The sequence below is a fragment of the Mastigoproctus giganteus genome, chromosome 2 (genome assembly GCF_048544385.1).
Source record: "Mastigoproctus giganteus isolate SK-2022 chromosome 2, ASM4854438v1, whole genome shotgun sequence".
NCBI lineage: Eukaryota > Metazoa > Arthropoda > Arachnida > Uropygi > Thelyphonidae > Mastigoproctus > Mastigoproctus giganteus.
In genome coordinates this window covers 92,145,585-92,158,422 of record NC_143576.1, presented here as the reverse complement: position 1 = coordinate 92,158,422, position 12,838 = coordinate 92,145,585, and the positions used below count along the sequence as shown (strand labels likewise).

The window sequence follows — 12,838 nt, the reverse complement described above, 5'->3', positions numbered from 1 at the left end:
CTTGCTCGGATTAAGAGCCTGAGGGGGCATAGATTCAAATTGAGGAAAGATGGTTGTAGAATAGATGTGTGGAAATTTGCCTTTAGCCAGCGGATAGTTGATTGGTGGAACAGACTTCCATCTTTTGTTGTGGAAGTTGATAGCCTAAATAATTTTAAAGCAGAGCTAGACAGGCTTTTGGAACAAATGGAGGATTCACAAGGGGAATGTTTTTTTTTTTTTTTTTTTGGCTGATGCTGCATAAGCTTGCTTTCTTGCATAGTATGCCTCTACTAATGCTAATATCAGATGATATATTATGTATATTTTTGGTACTAGAGTGTGTGTGTGTGTGTGTGTGTAGACTAATCTGCATACATACTATGCGGGCTAAACTGTATTCTATAATTACAGCCCTGACTAAAGAGGCCTGTTAATTCCTCCAATCTCCAGTGGGAATCAAACCAAGTTATCCTCAAATGGATAATGAGTAATCAATCCATTGCATTGTTACGTAGTATGCATAATTTTCACTTTGATAACAAGGAACAAATTAATCACATTTTTCTTAAAACTGAAAGTGGTTGAACCTTTATGAAAATTCACTAATTCTTGCCTCCCGTGTGTGTTTGTCAAATTATTTAAATAATTTGACAGATGAAAGTGACAAAAACAGTTGGAGGCAAAAAACTAGTGAATTTTGATAAACATCTGACCATATGTGGTAAATAAAAAACAAAACAAAAAAAAAAAACATGGTAAGGTATGGTATTAAAAGAGAGGAATAATCTATCAATGCAATATGTGAAACAGAATGGATGAGAAGTTGTTAAAAAAGTAAGTTATGGAAATTAAATCTTAAAGCACAAAGCAGATTAAAATGAATGTAATGTTGAATATATGTTCTGTAAATTATGTATTAAGAAGCATGCATGTTCATTATAGAAGTTGCCAACCTAGAAGATGCTAAATAAAATTAAGGATGGAAGAAATAAGGCAATAAAGAATACAGAATTTTAAAAAAACAATATCCAAAGCAAAAATTATGCAATAAATAAAATACCAAAATAGCAAAATTAAAAATTCAAGTACTTAAGCTAACTGTAAATAGATAAGAGTAGCAATAAAATATTAGAAGGGTCAAGATTATAATAAGTAAACATGGCTGATGTACACCAAAGTAATAGTAATATAAAATTTAGCAAAGTATAAAAATGGGGATGGCATAATACTACAAAGAATTAATAGGATAGAATGTCATAGCTGACACCTTCAGGACACTACAGCTATTACAGTCCATCTGGAACACAATGTCTCAAACCTCAACATTCATGTTGATAATGAAGGTCTAAAGTTATTAAACAAAAAGTTAAAAGAATTTTGCTAAAAATATATTTTTAAATAATTGAGGTACGAATATAAAACTATGTGTATGTCAATATACAGATTCTGCCTAGGAAAATAAGGAACAGTAATAAAATATGAGTAAGGAATAGTAAAGTTAAAAGAAGGTGAAAAGCTAACGATGTTATAAACAGTTTAAATAAAAATAATAATTTGCCACCTATATACTTGAATATATTGCTAAACTACTTTGTGTTTTCTCACAGTGCAGAGTAGCAATATATTGCAGAAATTAGAAAAATATACAGTGGCAGACAAAAAACTGCATCACTTGTGAATTTTGCAAATAATTTGTTTTGCGCTGCATTGTGGGTTGCAGAAATGTTCGAAATGCATTTGTTAGATAGGATATATATCTCTGTGAATGAAATAAAAAAAAAAAAAAAAAAAAAAAAGAGACTCCACCTGATATACCCAATTGCCATAAATATCTTTCCAAAGTGTAAAATGCATAATTAATGGAAATATGAGAAATCATGACAACCAAACATACATTTTATGGCATTTACATGTACAAACTGAAATGACAAGTGAACGTAATAATATTATGTACTGTAAATCAGCAAAATAAGTCCTCAATATTTTATTGCTCCTCCTTGAGCTGCAATTACAGCCTTGTAACGATCTAGCATAGAGTTAATCAACTTCTGGATATACGGTTGCCCAATTTCGGGCAATGCTTTCTCCTGTAGCTGAATCTCACTTGTTGGCTTCTTCTGAGCAATTTTAGACGACATTATGTACCAGCAATTTTCAATAGGATTCAAATCTGCACTGTTGCCGGGCCAGTCCAACACTGTAATGAGAGCATTTCTGAGGTTTGACTGCACCTTAAGAGAGAAAAACGAGGGAAAACTTTTAAGCCTTGTGAGACAAGAAGACAAACTCACCATTAAATCTAAATAGCATAAAACTTACCAATTTTACTGTGTTGCAAGGTGCTGAGTTCTGTTGAAAAATGCAGTTTTGGACATTGTGTGGTGATCCCTAATAATGGGTTTCAGATACTCCGCCAAGATAGTGTAGGTTTCTGCTTTCACCGTTCCGTTAATAAACTTAATTCATCCCACCCCTTTGCTTCTTATGCATCCCCAGACCATCTGCCTTGGTGGGGAACTTTATAGTCAGTGTTATGCTTCTGATTTTCGTCTTCTGACATGTTGCTTCTCATTCGAGCCATGCAGGTTGCATTTCGATTTGTGATAGAAAAGATGACAGTGTCCCATTGCTCTTTTGTCCACGAAATATGAGTTTTAGCCCAAGCAAGTCGCTTCTTCCTCATTTGATGGGTCAACAGGCTGGCAGATCACATTCCGAAAGCAGTCTTTGGATTGCGCACTTGTTTCAACACCAATAATTAGGCAGTAATTCAGATACAGCATGGGTTTGTTAAGGGAAAGTCTTGTCTGACAAATCTGATTGGTTATTATGATGTGGTTACAAAGGAACTGGATGCAAAAAATAATTTTGATATCATATATTTGGATTTCAGGAAAGCTTTTGACACTGTTGCGCATGGAAGACTATTGTACAAATTGGAGCAGAATGGTATTAAGGGTAAGTTGCTACAATGGATAAAAGGATGGTAAAGTGAGAGAACACAGAGGGTGGTAATCAATGGGTGCTGCTCTTCGTGGACTAATGTTATTAGTGGAGTCCCACAGGGTTCGGTGTTGGGTCCACTGTTGTTTTGTATATTTATCAATGATATTGATGAAGGTATATCAGGCTTAGTGTCAAAGTTTGCAGATGATACAAAGGTTGACAGGGTTGTTAATGACAGTAATGGCCATGTGCTACTGCAACAGGATCTAGATAATTTGGGCAGATGGGCTAAGAAGTGGCAACTGAAGTTTAACCTTGACAAATGCAAAGTACTGCATATGGGTAGAAGTAACCCCAGAGAAACATACCGTGTGGTACTACACTTAAGGTGGTAGAAAATGAAAAAGACCTGGGAGTAATTGTGCAGTCAGATATTAAGTTTTCTGAGCAATGCAGAGAGGCAGCCAGGGCAGGTCATAGAGTTTTGTCAAAGATATATAGGAATTTTGCTAGCAGAGAAAAGGAGATTGTCCCTCTGTATAAGGCAATGGTCAGGCCACGCCTTGAGTACTGCGTAAAGGTCTGGAGGCCTCATTTTAGGAAGGATGTAGATTTGCTTGAGCATATACAGAGAAGGGCAAAAAGATTGGTGAGAGGAATGAAGGGATTCTCTTACCAAGAGAGGCTTAAGTTCTGCAAATTGCAGTGGCTGGAGATTAGGCACCTGCCCGGTGATCTGATTGAGGTGCATAAGGCCTTGAATGGGTTGAGCACGCTGAATTCTGATGGGATCCTTCCACTTGTTCAGATTACGAACCTAAGGGGGCATAAATTCAAATTAAGAAAAGACAGATGTTGAATAGATGTGCGGAAATTTGCCTTTAGCCAGCGGGTGGTTAATTGCTGGAACAAACTTCCATCTGTCGTGGAAGTTGATAGGTTAAATAAATTTAAGGAGGAACTGGACAGGCATTTGGAGGGAATGGTGTGATTTTTTTTTTTTTTTTTTTTGGCTGATGCTGCATAAGCTCATACACTAGCTTTCTTGCATCACATGCCACTACTACTACTACCACCAGAGGCCATCTCAAAGTTCAGTTTTAAATCAGGAGCACTAGCATGGTGATTACGAAGGCATAGCCATTTCAAATATCAATCTTGGGAAGGCGTAGTTTCTCTCTTACGACCTGAACCAGGACTTCTCTTAACATCACCGGTTTCATGCTTTAATTTCAGCACCCGGGATACTGTTGACTGGTGGCAGCCTATTTTATCAGAGATAGCACGTGTAGAAAGCCCTTACTGGGACAGAGGAACAGCTATACTTTTTTTTCATGGCGTCAACTGAACATATGGAGCCATGCTTACACCTCCACAAAACAGGAGACTAATGAGCATGTATACCCTCCCAACGCCGTATTTATAGAAACGACTGATGCAATTACAGGTAGTTCTCGACTTCTATGCATTAATTTGTTCCCGGCGCGTGCACTCGTAAAGTGGGAATTTATTTCCCATAGACATAATGTTAAAAATTGGGGTTACGTTATTAACAATGAAATTAATTAGCTAATTAGTTTATGTTTAAACAATGATTGATTTATCCAAAGAAATGAAAACATAGCCTGTAAAATCAAGCAAATTATAATAATAGAGAAATTATTTATGACTTACAAATGTTAAAGAATGTTTATTCTTCATCATCATCGACTAAATGCACACTTGTTGATCATTCATTATTGGCTTGGCACTCGATTTGTTGCACAAGGCTTAAAAAGACGTTTATTTCCAAGATAATCTTCTCTTTTCTTTATAAATTTCAATAGCATACATAAGCATTTTTTAACGGAACGCAAAAATTCACAAATAACACGATTTGCACTGAGTAACAAGTTTACAAAGCTTTAAAAAAAAAGAGAATGAAGAGAAGATTCTGAACATTTAATTATGTTTTTTATTCGACTGAAGATTTCAGTGAAGGGGACACACATTTCACCATAATAACATAAAAACCCACACAATTCCAGCTATCAGTATTTTCACAAATGCAATAACATCGAGTTTACTACCCGTTTATAACTGCTTGCAGTAACAGAAAAGCCCAATAAACCGGAAAGTGTAAATTGTTTTTGTTTTATGGTTGTGACTTCCAGAAATGTGCTTTAGAAAAATATCACAAAGCCATTCAAAATTGGTTCTTATAAAATATGATAACGATGAAAGTGTAGTGCATTTAATGATTTGAATTGGTAACTGATACAATTTACACTATAAAAACGTCCTTTTAGGGAGTTATATAGTGAAAATTTGAACTTCCGAGGTCATGGAAGGAATTACCAAAAAACACTTTGTTGGGTTCACATTACGATATTTTCGCAATACGATGGTAATGGATTAATTTCTTAAAGCAGGGTACACTGAATTGTATAGCTACGCGTATGGTTTGAAATGCAGTATTTATGAATGTTTAATTCATTTTTTGCAATTAATGTTCATATTTTTGATTATGTTGATATTTGAAAAAAAAAAAAAAATTCATAAACCCGGCAACTCGTAAAGCGAGAACTGCCTGTACTGTCTGATGCAATACCTTTGCTTTGCAACAAACAAAATTACTGTAATCAAACAATATCTTATATGTTTCACTACAAATATTACTTTTTTTAAGGTGTTGCAGTTTTTTGGTCCACCACTGTAGATATCAATAATGAAAAGCGCATAAGTAAAAAATTTTTGAAATTCATAGTTCTAAGTTAAATGAAGATTATGGAAGAATGCATGATAATATAAACATGATTATTAATATAATTAGTGAGGATAGATTATGACTGCCAACATCTTCAGGAGACTATAGCCATAATAAGCTATCTGGGAACAAACAGTGTTTCAAACCAATACCAAAGAAAAGCATTCAACTGAATGCTTTTCTTTGGAATAATCATTCCTAGAAATAATCAGACCATTTTGATTTCCATTTCCATTATGATTATTTCTTGGAATAATCATAATAGAAAATAATGAAATTAGGAATAATCATAAAGGGAAAATAATGGAGTCACTGGTTAAAGAAGTAATGCAGGATAATCTAGACAAGAATGCAGTTACATTTCAGACACAGTATGGGCATCTTAAGGGGAAATCTTGTCTGACCAATCTGATTGGATAATACGATGTGATCACAAAGGAAAGGAACTGGATGCAAAAAATAATTTTGATATCATATGCTTGGATTTCAGGAAAGCTTTTGATACTTTTGCACATAAAAGACTACTTTACAAATTGGAAAAGTGTGGCATGGAGGACAAGTTGCTGCTATGGATAAAGGGATGGTTGAGTGGGAGAAGCCAGTGGTAATCAACAGACATTGCTCTTTGTGGAGTAATGGTATTAGTGGAGGCCCCAGGGTTCAGTATTGACCACATTCTTGTTTTCTGTATTTATCAATGATATAAATTATTTAAGGGCAAAGGCCTCATCGTTGTGAAGGCATTTACAATATGAGATATAACCAAAATGATGCTAATTTAATTAATTAATTTAACTACTTTGGTAGATGGCTACATTAAAATGCTTTTGCACTAACCCACATGATATCAGTGATATATTAATATAGCATATCAGGCTAAATGTTCAAGTTTGCAGATAATAAAAGTTTGGCAGGATGGTTAATGACAGTATGCAACTGCAACAGGATCTAAAAAAATTAGGCAGATGGGCTGAGAAATGCAACTGAAGTTAAACGTTGACAAATGTAAAGTACTGCACATGGGTAGCAGTAACTCCAGAGTAACATGCCAGCTGTGTGGTATTACACACAGGGTAGTGGAAAATGAAAAGACCAGGGGATAATTGTGCAGTCAGATATGAAGTTCTCTGAGGAGTATAGACAGGTTGCCAGGATAGCTCATGGGGTTTTGTCAATGATATACAGGAATTTTGCTAGCAGGGATAAGGAGGCAATTATACCTTTCTATATGGCAGTGTTTCTCAACCTTTTCATTGCAGTGGCACACTTTTAGAGACACTAAAATTTTGCGGCACATTAAAATCACTACTATGCTCATTTATTCACAAATGGGAAGTTATTTCTGTTTGGTATATTTAATAATACACTTATTATTGGTGTAATATAGGTGAACAGAAATAAATGGAGCAGAGGTGGTTAAATGTGTCCAAGTAAATAGCCATATGGTACAATGTGAGAAATGACAGTGGAAAAATGGGGAGGTTGACAGAAAATATTGAAAAAAGAAGTTAAGAGAAAAATAGCCCTCCCTCAAATAACTCTAAATGATGGGCTAAGAGAAAAAGTCAAGACAGTTTAGAGAAAAGTGAAGGAAAAATCAGGGTAATACCCATGTAAGCTGGGAGGATAATCACTGAACCCAAAAGTGAGGGCCTGGATAAGTAGAAAATTAATACAAATATGGGTAGTTAACTCTATTAATTCTCTACTTAGCCAGAACCCTCACTTTGGAGTTGGGCAGTTGCACTCCCAGCCTGACTGAGTTTTAATTTTTATTTTACTTTTCTGTAAACTAACTTGACTTCTTCTGGTAGTCTGCCTATTAAAGTTATTTAAGTTATTTCCAATACTTTACTAAATTAATTTTATTTGTTATTTTATTAATTGTTTATTAATTTAACACTTTGCTAAATTTATTACTTAGGGATTATTTTAAATAATTTGTCCTCTGTCAATTGGCTTTTAATCATGTAAATTTTTCATTTATCATTTTTAATAACAATATTATTAACAATATTATTAACAAAATACATCAATACATATATAATAAAAGTAAAGGTAAAAGGTAAACTGCATTCATTTTCAATTCACTGCAGGATGGAAGCCTCCTCAATGATTCATGTTGGGGGAAATGGACCATAATCTGCCATGTGGGTCCAGTGCAGATTGGCAGATCGACCGTATTTAGCAGTCAGAGGCTTGAATCCTGATCTACCCAAAGAGGGTTTGCTACTGCATTCCAACTCCTGACCACTCAGCTATGGAGGCCTCAGTAACATTTGTTTCTCTTAAATTCTTTGGTATATACACTAAATATTTCTAAGCTGATTTCAAATATAAGAGAAAATTTCTTCGCATCCACAATCTGAGAAATTTCTAGCTTTGTTTTTCATAAAAAAAATTAAATATTGCTCTTTAAAAAATTAATATTATTTACATGTTTGAAGAAAAGGGATTTCTTCATTTGCTTATTATGTTCAAGAATTTGGAGAAAACTCATTTGGAATTGATACTACTGGAGAAGTACAAACTTTGTACATATTTTTTATATATTTATATATATATTTTTTTTTTCTGTGTAGGTTTTTAACTCTGTATTGAGGATATATGGTTCCCCCCCTTCTGTATCTTCAATTTTATTCATTGATGACTTTTGTAATTCTTTTCACAAGAAAATTATTTACATGCCGTATCTATTGTGGGGTGCACTCAGAGGAAATTCATACTGTGCTCTGTCTGCTCTAAGATTGGCCCTATATAAGATACGCTGACTCGAATTTTATATCCTACTAAACTAAACTAGCCAAAGTTTCTCTATCATTCACATTTTGAATAAACTTAATGATAATTTTTTAACAAATGAATATTTCAGTTATTGAAATCTGATTATCAATCATTCAATTATGTCCATCACTAGTTTGAAGGTTACACCTTCACCTCCTTATACCTATTATGCATTTTTAAATACTAAGCATCCACGTTTTTGGACCTTACATATGGGAGATATATCTAGGGTTACTAATGGTGCCACTAGTGTGATGATGTAAGCAAAGGTTATGGCTATTACAGAATGACTGGACATTACTGAAATTTGTTATACTCAACTTGCAAATAAATTCCTTCTGGTCACTGAAGTCTATTGCATTTCTTCAGTGACCACAACTGGAGCCTACCCACCTCTTCTCAGAAATTTCTGACCCATCACAATGTTGTTAAACCCAGACAGGCTATTATATGTCATCCATGATAATACACTCATATCAAGAATGGTAGATATTGCTACTTCTTTTGCATCCAAAGTATATTTGCCCAACCATTTCTCACACAATTCTTCTCTGGTATAGAAACACCTTAACTAGTGTTCCAAGTATTTTTTTATTAAGTTAATGTGTCAGACAATTTTTCTAGCGCATATAAATAAAAAATTCAGACAAAATGCTTATAACAATTTGCTTTCCGATATATTTCATAGGATAACAATGTCAATAAAGCTATGTTTTAACCAAAAAGAAAATAATTCGCCATAACCTGGAAAAATTCATTAATATTTTTTCTGTTGAACAATTAGCATTAGCAAGGGGCATATGATGTAAGAAAATTCTACAGACTATACAATATAATTTTATTAATGAGATGTTTACAAAGTGAGATAACATTACCTTCTACAGAAAATAAAGATATCTCAGACGACACGCCATTACTTTGAGAATAATCACTCCTAATGATCTACTTGGGTTTTCACTCTTGGCTGTATTATTACACTATGTATGCTTTCAGAGGAAGTTGTCCCTGAAAATTAATAACTTTTTCCAATGTTTCAACAACTGATATAGGTAAAGAATGCGGTTTTATTTATTTGAAATAAGCAAGACTAAAGACCAAGCAAATCATGAAGTAGCGAGCATCTTTAGACATGTCAACTTCACAAAATAAAATGTTCGGATAATCATATAAGAAATAATAAATTTTTTTTTTATAAGAAGAAAAAAATTATCGAGTCACATTACTTAAAGCAAGCAAATTCACTTACGATCTCTAATTCATAAAACTATTAAAAAATCAGCTGATTTTTAGAAGCACCATGCGACCATGTCAAAATATATCAGTGCACAGCAGCCACCTGCCTTTGAAAACTTTTAATATTTGTAGAAAATATCTGAGAGTCACACGGATCGAACCGGAAAATTCCATTTTCAAGGTTTTCTGTACTGTATATTCCAAAACAATAATAGCAAACCTCCTGGGGACCGTCGAAACATAAGGTAACAAATTTGACATGGATGCAACCTTTCTTTTTCGAGTAATACCCAATCATTCGAAACTATTTTTCATGTCGGTATCCACGTAATACTGACATGGCCCATCTTTCTATGCTCTTCATTGACTGTCTTCAATAAGGAGATCAATAAGATCTTCAATAAGGAGAGATTATCATATACAGTAAAAACAAATGTGGCATATCATACAAATAATAAATTCATGCAGATTAATCAAGGTCCGTAAAATTGGATATCCACTTTGTGCCCAAACCCGCAGGAAGTTGTTCTTGCGAGTGCACATATTGGACACACTCAACTCACGCACCTCTATCTACTAACTGGAAATGAATTGCCTCGATATACACATTGCAGCTCAACAGAGACCGTCAAGCATGTGCTTATTGAAGTCCAAAATATTACCAAGATAGAAATGCAACGTTACTGTCCATTTCAAACTTAAAAGAACCTTTGACAATGCTGCATATCATTGGAACATTATCAATGATAAGCCAATATCAACGAATTCTCCACCTTCCTGAAAATAATAATGTGTTATCCCATTTTTAATACGGGCATTGACAGGTGCAATATGGTCTGTGTGCAGAAAATTTCCAACAACAACAACAACCTAAATGTATACATTTAAGGAGCAAGGGCAGCCTTGGCTAGGGTATATGTTTACACAACTATCAGTTTTTTTTTTTAACCAAATGTTTGGTTTTAAATTTAAACCTTTCTGGTTGCCAAATCAAATTAGTATTAGTAGAGACAAGCGATGCAAGAAAGCAACCGTATACAGCACCAGCCAAAAAATAAAAAAACTTCCCTTTTATTCCAAAAGTTTGTTTACCGATTTTGCATCCAGTTCCTTTGTGTCAACGTTCACAACGACAGATGGAAGTTTGTTCTGGCATTCAACCACTCGTTGGCTAAAGGCAAATTTGCGCACATCCATTCTACAACTGTCTTTCCTCAATTTGAATTTATGCCCACTCAGGTGCGGAATCTGAGCAAGAGTAGGAATCCCATCAGCATTGGCCTTGCTCAAACCATTCAAATCCTTATACATCTTAATCAGATCACCTCACAGTTGCCTAGTCTCCAAACGCTGCAATTTGTAGAATTTAAGCCTTTCTTTGTAAGAGCAACCCTTTGTTCTACTCACTAATCTCGTTGTCCTTCTCTGCAGTCGTTCGAGCAGCTCTACATCCTAAGATGTAGGATCTACCCAAATTTGTAATACATTTTGGTAATACAGTTGCAATACACTTCATGTGTTAAAGGAAACGAGGTTTTCTGATGTAAGTGATAGAATTTGGTAATGTAAGAGAATGATTGAGGGTGGTAATCAATGGGTGCTGCTCTTCTTGGACTAATGTTATTAGTGGAGTCCCACAGGGTTCGGTGTTGGGTCTACTGTTGTTTTGTATATTTATCAATGATATTGATGAAGGTATATCAGGCTTAGTGTCGAAGTTTGCAGATGATACAAAGGTTGGCAGGGTTGTTAATGACAGTAATGGCCATGTGCTACTGCAACAGGATCTAGATAATTTGGGCAGATGGGCTAAGAAGTGGCAACTGAAGTTTAACCTTGACAAATGCAAAGTACTGCATATGGGTAGAAGTAACCCCAGAGAAACGTACCAACTGTGTGGTACTACACTTAAGGTGGTAGAAAATGAAAAAGACCTGGGAGTAATTGTGCAGTCAGATATGAAGTTTTCTGAACAATGCAGACAGGCTGCTAGGGCAGGTCATGGGGTTTTGTCAATGGTATATAGGAATTTTGCTAGCAGGGAAAAGGAGGTGATTATCCCTCTGTATAAGGCAATGGTCAAGCCACGCATTGAGTACTGCGTACAGGTCTGGAGGCCTCATTTTAGGAAGGATGTAGATTTACTTGAGCGTGTACAGAGAAGGGGAACAAGATTGGTGAGGGGAATGAAGGAATTCTCTTATCAAGAGAGGCTTAAGTTCTGCAAATTGCAGTGGCTGGAGACTAGGCACCTGCGCGGTGATCTGATTGAGGTGTATAAGGCCTTGAATGGGTTGAGCATGCTGAATTCTGATGGGATCCTTCCACTTGTTCAGATTACGAACCTAAGGGGGCATAAATTCAAATTAAGAAAGAACAGATGTAGAATAGATGTGCGGAAATTTGCCTTTAGCCAGCGGGTGGTTAATTGCTGGAACAAACTTCCATCTGTCGTTGTGGAAGTTGATAGGTTGAATAAATTTAAGGAGGAACTGGACAGGCATTTGGAGGGAATGGTGTGATTTTTTTTTTTTTTTTTTTTGGCTGATGCTGCATAAGCTCATACATTTGCTTTCTTGCATCACATGCCACTACTACTACTACTACTATTGAGTAATCATCGAGGATTCATATTTAGTAAGATACAACTGATACAAACTGATGTTAATAATTTGTAAATTGGGAATAGTTGATGAGAGAGAGAGAGTGTAGTGTACTGTAGTATAGTTCAAATATATGGAAATTGGTATGCTCGTTTGTAATTATTTGTTTTATTTTATCTAAATGCTGTATATAATGTTCATTAAAGGTTTGTAAATTTTCGTAAATAAATGTGTGTCTTTAACACACCCTAGAGTCTGGAATTTTCTGTGAATTGCAGTGGAATTTGAGTAATGTAGGGTGGGATTGGGACTTCAGTAGGGTGGAAGTGAATTGTAGTTAATAACATTTTTTATATATATCCCCCCCCCCCCGACAGCGGACTGTTTGCCAGACGGCCAGTACGCTGTGTCCTTTAACACCTGCCCATCGGAGACACCGTTTACAGTGGTGCATCGAACACAAGGACTAGAGAGCAGCGCAATGGGGTAAGGTACTCTTTACTGATATGAGTAGATTGAGTTCCAGCAGCGATTCTGGACGTCA

The 12,838-nt window shown here is 35.3% G+C and overlaps 1 protein-coding gene across 2 annotated transcripts in view; it reads right to left on the bottom strand.

Moving 5' to 3' along the window:
• Positions 1 to 9,771, bottom strand: part of LOC150089423 (vesicle-associated membrane protein 4-like) — a 67,175-nt gene extending 57,404 nt beyond the window's left edge. The window contains exon 1 of one of the 2 annotated variants that reach the window (XM_090368578.1): positions 9,705 to 9,771. The gene's annotated coding sequence lies outside the window, so the exon portion shown is untranslated. Of the gene's footprint in view, positions 1 to 9,333; positions 9,442 to 9,704 lie in introns of those variants that run through there. The other variant, XM_090368577.1, reaches the window with a different exon arrangement.
• Positions 9,772 to 12,838: the final 3,067 nt, after the last annotated feature.